This window comes from Anarhichas minor, unplaced genomic scaffold (genome assembly GCF_050575085.1).
Source record: "Anarhichas minor isolate MPS153535 unplaced genomic scaffold, ASM5057508v1 ptg000023l, whole genome shotgun sequence".
In the NCBI taxonomy this organism is placed as follows: domain Eukaryota; kingdom Metazoa; phylum Chordata; class Actinopteri; order Perciformes; family Anarhichadidae; genus Anarhichas; species Anarhichas minor.
Genome location: NW_027466469.1, coordinates 8128050 through 8143026, shown reverse-complemented (window position 1 = coordinate 8143026; position 14977 = coordinate 8128050). Strand labels below are relative to the sequence as shown.

The 14977-nt window shown below is 38.4% G+C and overlaps 1 pseudogene; it reads left to right on the top strand.

Annotated features, from left to right (window-relative positions):
• Positions 1-250: 250 nt before the first annotated feature.
• On the top strand, positions 251-13620 carry LOC142955274 (general transcription factor II-I repeat domain-containing protein 2B-like; annotated as a pseudogene).
• The last annotated feature ends 1357 nt before the right edge of the window (positions 13621-14977 follow it).

Below are 14977 nucleotides of genomic sequence, written 5' to 3'. Positions count from 1 at the left end.
TCCAACATGAGAGGACGAAGAAGTAAAGCTGGACGTCCAGAGGGCACATCCATGGTCCGTGTATGTACAAGAAAACGACTCGTATTTTTGTTTCGTCCTCCCCGCCAAGAGAAGACTATTTTGCCGGGAGGAGAGAGCAGGGGAGAGCTGCGGGAACAGGACCTTAAGTTAACTTATTCAGCATGCTTTCTGTTGCAGCCGTTTCACAGGTTAGATCAGACCTGGGCATTGTACGGACTGCAACAGCCGGATGTGGCCCGCGGACACAGCCCAGTTACTCATCTTTGTACGTGGGATAACGAAAGACTTCGTGATTACAGAGGAGCTGGCAGCAATGCAGTCAATGAAAGGGACGACGGCGGGGAGTGATTTGTTCACGGAGGTAAATGCATGCTTCCACAAGCTGGGACTGAAATGGGACAAACTGGCATGTGTCACAACCGATGGTTGTCCAAATCTGACGGGGGAAAATGCCGGACTTTTGAAGCGGATGCAAGATAAAGTGACTGAAATAGACCCAGAACTAAACTTGGTATTTTTGCATTGTATTATACATCAGAATGTGTTGTGTAAGTCAGTGCTAAAACTTAACCACGTTATTGATGTTGTAACTAAAATAGTTAACTTCATCAAAGCAAGAGCATTGAATCACAGACAGTTTGAGGAGCATGAGACTGAACACAGTGACAGGCTACCACACAGCTGTCAGGTGGCTCAGCCTGGGCAAAGTGCGTAAAAGAGTTCGGGACCTGAGAGCAGAGATTCAAGAGTTTTGTGAGAAGAAAGGCAAGAACATCCCAGAGCTCTCTGATGTAAACTGGATGACAGATTTTGCATTTGCTGTTGATGTGACGGCACTAATGAATGATCTGAATACCAAACTGCACACTGTATCACATGTAGCCTGGTGAAGGCTTTCATGACAAAGTTGCAGTTTCTTTCAAGCCAGATGGAGGGTAACACTCTCACCCACCTGCAAACCCTGACAGAAGCCACACCATCAGTTGATCACCTCCACAGGTACTCATCCATGTTAGGGGCACTGCATGGTGAGTTTTCAAGACTTCAAAACAGTTGAGAGTGAAACATGATTTCGTCTCCCTTCACGTGCAGTGTGGATGATGCTCCCAGTGATGTTCAGCTCCAACTCATTGACCTGCAGTCTGATGCAGTACTGCAGAGCACTGTCAGTAGCACTGCTGGATTTTTATTCTTCTCTCAAAGAGGAGAACTTTCCACACATGAGGCATGCTCAGAAGATGTTGCTTCTCTTTGGATCGACCTACATCTGTGAACAAACATTCTCTGTGATGAAGTTCAACAAATCCAGATCCTCTCTCACTGACGATCACCTGTCAGCTGTCCTTCACATCTCACCTCACACATTCAGCCTGACTTCAGTGCACTCGTTCAAGCCCAACAAAGACTAGATTTCTCGCACTGAACTGAAAAACTGAAAGAGGTCATTTGTATGGTGATAGACACACACACAGAAGTACACTCATACTTTCAGCACATGTACTATACATAGTACGATTGAGAGCTGATCATTAACACGTTGGTGTTACTGTGAAAGGGCAGCCTTTTCTTACCACTCAGTGTAAGAAGGAGCCGTGAGTGCACAAAGCAGCGTAGGTCTGGATGCCCCTCTGGTTCTGTCATAGGAGTCATACGTCACCTTGTTCTGTGAGTGAGCGTTCAGCCAAGGAAAAGAAGCTGAGAGCACCTACCTTTTGTTTGCTTTGCTTTATTGACAACACTCTAATATACTTATGAAATGCAACGTGTTACTTACTAAAACATTAGAAGACCAGGACTTTTTTCCATTATTGCTACAACAACCTTTATCAAGGCAGAAACATGTATTCAGTGTAATTTATAAATATTGTAAAATAGGATGGTAACACTAGAAAAGTGAATCTGATTATTTTCTGTAGATGCCTGAGGGAACAACAAATCACACAAAGGCTGCAAAATTGTTTTAAGTATATAAAATGTTGTCCTTTTTGTATCAAAATATTTTAGTGATTTTTTATTTTTTTTTGTCATTCAATTGCGTGCTGTAGTCTTCACAGAGACCTGGATCCATCGTGGTTCAGGATCAAACTGCACTTGAGGGGCGGACATCAGGACAGAGAGCAGGACTCTGGTGGACTCTGTGTTCACATCATGATACTTGGTGCTCAAACACAGTCACAGTTGATGGACAATGTTGTCCTCATCTTTAATATGAAGATGTGAAGATGTCGGCCATGTTATCTGAGCAGAGAATTGTTTCTGTTGCTGCTCTTTTCATTCATTAAGGCACAAATTCAAACTAATGCACTACAGGAATGTACGACTGTTTTACTTGAGTTTGTCGTGTGTTTGTTGGGTTACAAATGAAGTAGTTGTGCATCCCTGTGTTGCATAATGACAACAAATGATCCCTGAATCCTTGTCTATCTACCGTCTAACAACAAACCATGAGCGGACTGTACTGTTACTGTCACAGCATGTTTACGGTTTAACAAGGCCATGTATCTTCCTGAAAAGCATCCATACAGTGTACCTATATGTGAATGTCCTTCACGGTGTGTTTTCCTTCCCTCTGTCCTCTCTCTCTGACACTGTGAGGCTTTGGCTGATCAACAGACAAATGCAGCCTCTATTGACCAGGCAGTAAGTCGTACTGCTGTGTTTGTCTTTCATGTTCAGCCATGCTGTTTACCACTTTGATGTCAGATACTTTATTTTTTTTTACGAGTGAACACTTTACACCTGCAGAACTGTCCAGATGGATGGCAGGGGGCATGCATGTGTTCCCATGCCATCTGCTCATTATCTGCCCCCCCTCCTCTTTCTGAGTTAAATGGAGCCGGTGCCTGTGAGCCGGTGCCTCGAGATCTCGAGATCGAGATCGATATATCGAGATATCGAGATCGATATATCGAGATCTCGAGATCGATATATCGAGATCGATATATCGAGATCTCGAGATCGATATATCGAGATCGATATATCGAGATCTCGAGATCGATATATCGAGATCGAGATCTCGAGATCGATATATCGAGATCTCGAGATATATCGATATCTCGATCTCTCGATATCGAGATATATCGAGATCTCGAGATCTCGATATCTCTCGATATCGAGATATATCGAGATCTCGAGATCTCGATATATCTCGATATCTCGATCTCTCGATATCGATATATCGAGATATATCGATATATCTCGATCTATCGATATCGATATATCTCGATCTCTCGATATCGATATATATCTCGATCTCGATATATCGATATATATCTCGATATATCGATATATCGAGATATCTCGAGATCTCGATATATATCGATATATCGATCTCGATATATCGATATATCGAGATCGATATATCGAGATATATCGAGATATATCGATCTCGATATATCGAGATCGATATAGCGAGATATATCGAGATATATCGATCTCGATATATCGATATCGAGATCGATATATCGAGATATATCGATCTCGATATATCGATATCGAGATATATATCGATATATCGATCTCGATATCTCGATATATCGATATCTCGATATATCGATATCTCGATATATATCGATATATCGATCTCGATATATCGATATCTCGATATCTCGATATATATCGAGATATCGATCTCGATATATCGATATCTCGATATATCTTTTTTTTTACGAGTGAACACTTTACACCTGCAGAACTGTCCAGATGGATGGCAGGGGGCATGCATGTGTTCCCATGCCATCTGCTCATTATCTGCCCCCCCTCCTCTTTCTGAGTTAAATGGAGCCGGTGCCTGTGAGCCGGTGCCTCGAGATCTCGAGATCGAGATCGATATATCGAGATATCGAGATCGATATATCGAGATCTCGAGATCGATATATCGAGATCGATATATCGAGATCTCGAGATCGATATATCGAGATCGAGATCTCGAGATCGATATATCGAGATCTCGAGATATATCGATATCTCGATCTCTCGATATCGAGATATATCGAGATCTCGAGATCTCGATATCTCTCGATATCTCGATCTCTCGATATCGATATATCGAGATATATCGATATCTCGATCTATCGATATCGATATATCTCGATCTCTCGATATCGATATATATCTCGATCTCGATATATCGATATATATCTCGATATATCGATATATCGAGATATCTCGAGATCTCGATATATATCGATATATCGATCTCGATATATCGATATATCGAGATCGATATATCGAGATATATCGAGATATATCGATCTCGATATATCGAGATCGATATAGCGAGATATATCGAGATATATCGATCTCGATATATCGATATCGAGATCGATATATCGAGATATATCGATCTCGATATATCGATATCGAGATCGATATATCGAGATATATCGATCTCGATATATCGATATCGAGATCGATATATCGAGATATATCGATCTCGATATATCGATATCGAGATATATATCGATATATCGATCTCGATATCTCGATATATCGATATCTCGATATATCGATATCTCGATATATATCGATCTCGATATATCGATATCTCGACATATATCGAGATATCGATCTCGATATATCGATATCTCGATATATCGATCTCGAGATATCGATATATCGAGATATCGAGATATCGATCTCGATATATCGATATCTCGATATATATCGAGATATCGATCTCGATATATCGATATCGATCTCGATATCGATATCTCGATATATCTCGAGATCGAGATATATATCGAGATATATCTCGATCTCGATATATCTCGATATCTCGATCTCTCGATATCGATATATCGAGATATATCGATATATCTCGATCTATCGATATCGATATATCTCGATCTCTCGATATCGATATATATCTCGATCTCGATATATCGATATATATCTCGATATATCGATATATCGAGATATCTCGAGATCTCGATATATATCGATATATCGATCTCGATATATCGATTTATCGAGATCGATATATCGAGATATATCGAGATATATCGATCTCGATATATCGATATCGAGATCGATATATCGAGATATATCGATATCGATATCGAGATCGATATATCGAGATATATCGATCTCGATATCTCGATATATCGATATCTCGATATATCGATATCTCGATATATATCGAGATATCGAGATATATATCGAGATATCGAGATATCTCGATATATATCGAGATATCGATCTCGAGATAGAGATCTCGATATATCGATCTCGATATATCGATATCTCGATATATACCGATCTCGATATATCGATATCTCGATATATATCGAGATATCGATCTCGATATATCGATATCTCGATATATATCGAGATATCGATCTCGATATATCGATATCGATCTCGATATCGATATCTCGATCTATCGAGATATCGAGATATATCGATCTATCGATATCGATATATCGAGATATATCGATATATCGAGATCTCTCGATATCGATATATATCTCGATCTCTCGATATCGATATATATCTCGATCTCGATATATCGATATTAATTCATTAAGGCACAAATTCAAACTAATGCACTACAGGAATGTACGACTGTTTTACTTGAGTTTGTCGTGTGTTTGTTGGGTTACAAATGAAGTAGTTGTGCATCCCTGTGTTGCATAATGACAACAAATGATCCCTGAATCCTTGTCTATCTACCGTCTAACAACAAACCATGAGCGGACTGTACTGTTACTGTCACAGCATGTTTACGGTTTAACAAGGCCATGTATCTTCCTGAAAAGCATCCATACAGTGTACCTATATGTGAATGTCCTTCACGGTGTGTTTTCCTTCCCTCTGTCCTCTCTCTCTGACACTGTGAGGCTTTGGCTGATCAACAGACAAATGCAGCCTCTATTGACCAGGCAGTAAGTCGTACTGCTGTGTTTGTCTTTCATGTTCAGCCATGCTGTTTACCACTTTGATGTCAGATACTTTATTTTTTTTTACGAGTGAACACTTTACACCTGCAGAACTGTCCAGATGGATGGCAGGGGGCATGCATGTGTTCCCATGCCATCTGCTCATTATCTGCCCCCCCTCCTCTTTCTGAGTTAAATGGAGCCGGTGCCTGTGAGCCGGTGCCTCGAGATCTCGAGATCGAGATCGATATATCGAGATATCGAGATCGATATATCGAGATCTCGAGATCGATATATCGAGATCGATATATCGAGATCTCGAGATCGATATATCGAGATCGATATATCGAGATCTCGAGATCGATATATCGAGATCGAGATCTCGAGATCGATATATCGAGATCTCGAGATATATCGATATCTCGATCTCTCGATATCGAGATATATCGAGATCTCGAGATCTCGATATATCTCGATATCTCGATCTCTCGATATCGATATATCGAGATATATCGATATATCTCGATCTATCGATATCGATATATCTCGATCTCTCGATATCGATATATATCTCGATCTCGATATATCGATATATATCTCGATATATCGATATATCGAGATATCTCGAGATCTCGATATATATCGATATATCGATCTCGATATATATCGATATATCGATCTCGATATATCGATATATCGAGATCGATATATCGAGATATATCGAGATATATCGATCTCGATATATCGAGATCGATATAGCGAGATATATCGAGATATCGATATATCGATATATCTATCGATATATCGATATATCGATATATATATCGATATATCGATATATCGATATATCGATATATCGATATATATCGATATATATATCGATATATCGAGATATCGAGATATCTCGAGATCGAGATATATATCGAGATATATCTCGATCTCGATATATCTCGATATATCGATATATCGAGATCGATATATCGAGATCGATATATCGAGATATCGAGATATATATCGATATCGAGATATATATCGATATATCGATATCGAGATATATCGATATCGAGATCGAGATATATATCGATATATCGATATCGATATCGAGATCGAGATATATATCGATATATCGATATCGATATCGAGATCGAGATATATATCGATATATCGATATCGATATCGAGAGATCGAGATATATCGAGAGATCGAGATATATATCGATATATCGAGAGATCGAGATATATATCGATATATCGATATATCGAGATATATATCGATATATCGAGAGATCGAGATATATATCGATATATCGAGAGATCGAGATATATCGATATCGAGAGATCGAGAGATCGAGAGATATCTCGAGATATATATCTCGAGATATATATCTCGAGATATATATCTCGAGATACCTGCAGATACACGCCGTTCAGCGATACGCCGCTCGCTATTAAATCCGCCAGGACAGGTTAGTGTGTCCCACACGTTCTCTCGATATATCGATATATATCTCGATCTCTCGATATATCGAGAGATCGAGATATATATCGATATATCGAGAGATCGAGATATATATCGATATATCGATATATCGAGATATATATCGATATATCGAGAGATCGAGATATATATCGATATATCGAGAGATCGAGATATATCGATATCGAGAGATCGAGAGATCGAGAGATATCTCGAGATATATATCTCGAGATATATATCTCGAGATATATATCTCGAGATATATATCTCGAGATATATATCTCGAGAGATATATCTCGATATATCTCGATATATCTCGATATATATCTCGATCTCGAGATATATCGAGATATCGATATCGAGATCGATATCGATATATCGAGATCGATATCTCGATATATATCGAGATATCGATATATCGAGATCGATATCTCGATATATATCGAGATATCGATATATCGAGATCGATCTATCGAGATATCGATATATCGAGATCGATATCTCGATATATATCGAGATATCGATATATCGAGATCGATATATCGATATATATCGAGATATCGATATATCGAGATATCGATATATCGAGATATCGAGATCGATATATCGATATATATCTCGATATCGATATATCGAGATCGATATATATCGATATATATCTCGATATCGATATATCGAGATCTCGAGATCTCGATATATCTCGATATCTCGATCTCTCGATATCGATATATCGAGATATATCGATATATCTCGATCTATCGATATCGATATATCTCGATCTCTCGATATCGATATATATCTCGATCTCGATATATCTCGATATATCTCGATATATCGATATATCGAGATATCTCGAGATCTCGATATATCTCGATATATCGATCTCGATATATCGATATATCGAGATCGATATATCGAGATATATCGAGATATATCGATCTCGATATATCGAGATCGATATAGCGAGATATATCGAGATATATCGATCTCGATATATCGATCTCGATATATCGATATCGAGATCGATATATCGAGATATATCGATCTCGATATATCGATATCGAGATATATATCGATATATATCGATCTCGATATATCGATATCGAGATATATATCGATATATCGATCTCGATATCTCGATATATCGATATCTCGATATATCGATATCTCGATATATATCGATATATCGATCTCGATATATCGATATCTCGATATATATCGAGATATCGATCTCGATATATCGATATCTCGATAGATCGATCTCGATATATCGATATCTCGATATATATCGAGATATCGATCTCGATATATCGATATCTCGATATATATCGAGATATCGATCTCGATATATCGATATCGATCTCGATATCGATATCTCGATATATCTCGAGATCGAGATATATATCGAGATATATCGAGATATATCGAGATATATCTCTCGAGATATATATCTCGAGATATATATCTCGAGATATATATCTCGAGATATATATCTCGAGATATATATCTCGAGATATCTCTCGATCTCTCGATCTCTCGATATCGATATATCTCGATCTCTCGATATATCGATATATATCTCGATCTCTCGATATATCGATATATATCTCGATATATCGATATATCGATATATATCTCGATCTCTCGATATATCGATATATATCTCGATCTCTCGATATATCGAGAGATCGAGATATATATCGATATATCGAGAGAACGTGTGGGACACACTAACCTGTCCTGGCGGATTTAATAGCGAGCGGCGTATCGCTGAACGGCGTGTATCTGCAGGTATCTCGAGATATATATCTCGAGATATATATCTCGAGATATATATCTCGAGATATCTCTCGATCTCTCGATCTCTCGATATCGATATATCTCGATCTCTCGATATATCGATATATATCTCGATCTCTCGATATATCGATATATATCTCGATATATCGATATATCGATATATATCTCGATCTCTCGATATATCGATATATATCTCGATCTCTCGATATATCTCGATCTCTCGATATCGATATCGATATATCGATATATATCTCGATCTCGATATCGATATCGATATATCGATATATATCTCGATCTCGATATCGATATCGATATATCGATATATATCTCGATCTCGATATCGATATATCTCGATATCGATATATCGATATATATCTCGATATCGATATATATCTCGATCTCGATATCTCGATATATCGATCTCGATATATCGATCTCGATATATCGATATATCGAGATATATCGAGATCGAGATATATCTCGATATATATCTCGATCTCGAGATATCTCGATATATCGATATATCGATATATATATCGATATATATCGATATATCGATATATCGATATATCGATATATCGATATATATATCGATATATCGATATATCGATAGATATATCGATATATCGATATCTCGATATATCGATATATCGATATCTCGATATCTCGATATATCGATATATCGATATATCGATATATATATCTCGATATATATCGAGATATATATCGATATATCGAGATCGATATATCGATATATATATCTCGATATATATCGAGATATATATCGATATATCGAGATCGAGATATATATCGATATCGAGAGATCGAGATATATATCGATATCGAGAGATCTCGATATATCGATATCGATAGATCGATATATCTCGATATCTCGATAGATCGAGATATCGATATCGAGATCGATATCGATATATCGAGATCGATATCTCGATATATATCGAGATATCGATATATCGAGATCGATATCTCGATATATATCGAGATATCGATATATCGAGATCGGTATATATCGCGATATCGATATATCGAGATCGATATATCGAGATCTCTATCTCGAGATCGATATCTCGATATATATCGAGATATCTCGATATCTCGATATATATCTCGATATCTCGATATATATCGAGATATCGATATATCGAGATATCGATATATCGAGATATCGAGATCGATATATCTCGATATATCGATCTCGATATCGATATCGATATATCTCGATATATCGATCTCGATATCGATATATCGAGATCGATATATCTCGATATATCTCGATATATCGATCTCGATAAATCGATATATCGAGATCGATATATCGATATATATCGAGATCTCGAGATATCTCGATATATCGATATATCGAGATATATATCGATATATCGAGATCGAGATATATATCGATATCGAGAGATCGAGATATATCGATATCGATAGATCGAGATATATCGATATATCTCGCTATATCGATATCGAGATATATCTCGATCTCGATATATCTCGATATCTCGATCTCTCGATATCGATATAGCGAGATATATCGATATATCTCGATCTATCGATATCGATATATCTCGATCTCTCGATATCGATATATATCTCGATCTCGATATATCGATATATATCTCGATATATCGATATATCGAGATATCTCGAGATCTCGATATATATCGATATATCGATCTCGATATATCGATTTATCGAGATCGATATATCGAGATATATCGAGATATATCGATCTCGATATATCGATATCGAGATCGATATATCGAGATATATCGAGATATATCGATCTCGATATATCGATATCGAGATCGATATATCGAGATATATCGATATCGATATATCGAGATATATCGATATCGATATCGAGATCGATATATCGAGATATATCGATCTCGATATCTCGATATATCGATATCTCGATATATATCGAGATATCGAGATATATATCGAGATATCGAGATATCTCGATATATATCGAGATATCGATCTCGAGATAGAGATCTCGATATATCGATCTCGATATATCGATATCTCGATATATACCGATCTCGATATATCGATATCTCGATATATATCGAGATATCGATCTCGATATATCGATATCTCGATATATATCGAGATATCGATCTCGATATATCGATCTCGATATATCGATATCGATCTCGATATCGATATCTCGATCTATCGAGATATCGAGATATATCGATCTATCGATATCGATATATCGAGATATATCGAGATCTCTCGATATCGATATATATCTCGATCTCTCGATATCGATATATATCTCGATCTCGATATATCGATATATATCTCGATATATCGAGATATATATATCGATATATCGATATATCGATATATCGATATATCGATATATCGATCTATCGATCTATCGATCTATCGATCTATCGATCTATCGATCTATCGATCTATCGATATATCGATCTATCGATCTATCGAGATATCGATCTATCGATATATCGAGATATCGATATATCGATATATCTATCGATATATCGATATATCGATATATATATCGATATATCGATAGATATATCGATATATCGATATATCGATATATCGATATATCGATATATCGATATATATCGATATATATATCGATATATCGATATATCGAGATATCTCGAGATCGAGATATATATCGAGATATATCTCGATCTCGATATATATCGATATATCGAGATCGATATATCGAGATCGATATATCGAGATATCGAGATCGAGATATATATCGATATCGAGATATATATCGATATATCGATATCGAGATATATCGATATCGAGATCGAGATATATATCGATATATCGATATCGATATCGAGATCGAGATATATATCGATATATCGATATCGATATCGAGATCGAGATATATATCGATATATCGATATCGATATCGAGAGATCGAGATATATCGAGAGATCGAGATATATATCGATATATCGAGAGATCGAGATATATATCGATATATCGATATATCGAGATATATATCGATATATCGAGAGATCGAGATATATATCGATATATCGAGAGATCGAGATATATCGATATCGAGAGATCGAGAGATCGAGAGATATCTCGAGATATATATCTCGAGATATATATCTCGAGATATATATCTCGAGATACCTGCAGATACACGCCGTTCAGCGATACGCCGCTCGCTATTAAATCCGCCAGGACAGGTTAGTGTGTCCCACACGTTCTCTCGATATATCGATATATATCTCGATCTCTCGATATATCGAGAGATCGAGATATATATCGATATATCGAGAGATCGAGATATATATCGATATATCGATATATCGAGATATATATCGATATATCGAGATATATATCGATATATCGATATATCGAGATATATATCGATATATCGAGAGATCGAGATATATATCGATATATCGAGAGATCGAGATATATCGATATCGAGAGATCGAGAGATCGAGAGATATATATCGAGATATATATCTCGAGATATATATCTCGAGATATATATCTCGAGAGATATATCTCGAGAGATATCTCGAGAGATCTCGATATATATCGAGATCTCGATATATCGAGATCGATATATCGAGATATATCGATCTCGATATATATCGAGATCGATATATCGAGATCGATATATATCGAGATCGATATATCGAGATCGATATATATCGAGATCGATATATATCGAGATCGATATATATCGAGATCGATATATATCGAGATCGATATATATCGAGATCGATATATATCGAGATCGATATATATCGAGATCGATATATATCGAGATCGATATATATCGAGATCGATATATATCGAGATCGATATATATCGATATATATCGATATATCGAGATCGATATATATCGATATATCGAGATCGATATATATCGATATATCGAGATCGATATATATCGATATATCGAGATCGATATATATCGAGATCGATATATATCGATATATCAATATATCGAGATCGATATATATCGAGATCGAGATATATATCGATATATCGAGATCGAGATATATATCGATATATCGAGATACATATCGATATATCGATACCAGCCTGAGCCTGCCTGCTGGACCGGATGTTGGATCAGTGGTGTCGTCACAGCTCTCTGAGGGACTGTGAAAACCTGCCACGCCTGTAAGACGGACTGGTGGAACGGTGTCAGACCAGTTAGATCCACTGACTGGGGCTGAAGTAGGAACAGGTATTTGTCACAACCTAAGCGTCCAGCCCTCCTCAGCAGCACACAGGCAGTCCATGGCAGGCCGAAGCTGTACAGCAGTCTCTGAGCTGTCTGCAGTCTGAAGGCTGTGATGCGTGATGTGATGTCCACCAGGCCCTGCCCTCCCTCCTGGACCGGCAGGTACAGCACCGCAGATCTCAGCCAGTGAAGCCCTGACCAGAAGAAGTCCACAACTGCCCTCTGGATTTCTTTAATCAGGCCCTGTGGTGGAGATAGGACTACCAGTCTGTGCCAAAGGGTTGAGGCAACCAAGTCATTGACAATTAGGACCCTCCCCCTGTAAGAGAGCTGAGGTAGCAGCCATTCCCATCCAATAGACATTCCTGTCACCTCATCAATATTAAAAAAACAAACCCTCACCTTGTGCACTGAGAAAAGAAACAGAGCCGTGATGTAGACAGCTAGAAGAAACACTAACAGAAAGATTAAGTGAATCACATCCATCATAGACTCACTTAGAGGTTCTTAACCTTTTGGAACCTTTCCCTTCATCTCTCTTCTTTAGCTTCCTGAGACTCGTCACGTGCTTCTTTAGACGGAAACGTTTCTTTTCATCTAATGAATCCACATCAACCTCACATCAAAACACTTTTAATAAACTTGTCTGCGTCTGGAAAATAGTCTAAAACTTCTACAGATTTTCCGAAGTTATTAATTTCCCTCAGCTTGTACCGACCTCCACTGTGAGTCTGACAGAGAGACCGTCAGAGTCGTACTCCATCTCCTCCTCCACAACACAAGCCCTCCCACTCACCTCTGGACCAGCAGCCTGACTTTGGTCAGCTTCAGCTGTCGGCCCATTACTGCTGCCTCCTCCACTTTCCCTCACACACTGGAGCTCCGCTAAATGACTAGCCGGCGGAGGTCGCTGCTCCGCGGGGGGGGTGACGACCCGCCGGAGGAGGAGGGGCATAGCGGGCAGACAGACAGTCAGGACGGGGAACAGAGAGCGGATTTAGGCAGAGACACAATTATTGATGAGAACTCAGCTGTTCTGAGTCTCACAACAGAGGGAAGGAAAGAAGTAGAGGGAAGGAAAGTAGTAGAGGAAAGGAAAGTAGCAGCGGAAGCACTGACAGCAGGAGAAGAGGAAGGTATGAGTGATCGAGCTCCTCCGCCGGTACGGCCCCCGGCTCGGGGTGCCCTTCGGCCGGCCTGTGAGGACAAGCGGTCCGCGTGTGCCCCACTTCCCCGCACTCAAAGCACCTGATGCTACCTGTGCTAGCGTACACCATGTAGTGTCCCTCCCCGTGCTTCACTCTAAAGGAGACCTCCAGCGTCTGTGAAGGACAGGTAAGGAACATGAACACTTGTCTCCTGAAGGACTGGACATGTTTCAGTTTATCATTTTTACAACCCAGACCCACAGTCCTGAAGCTGCTCGCCAGCTTCCCGAAGCGCTGCAGCTCTCGCTCCAACACCTGGTTGAGGATGAACGGGGAAAATCGGAGACGGTGACCCGGGTGGAGGGCACTGCGAGCGGGGAAACCTGCAGATACACGCCGTTCAGCGA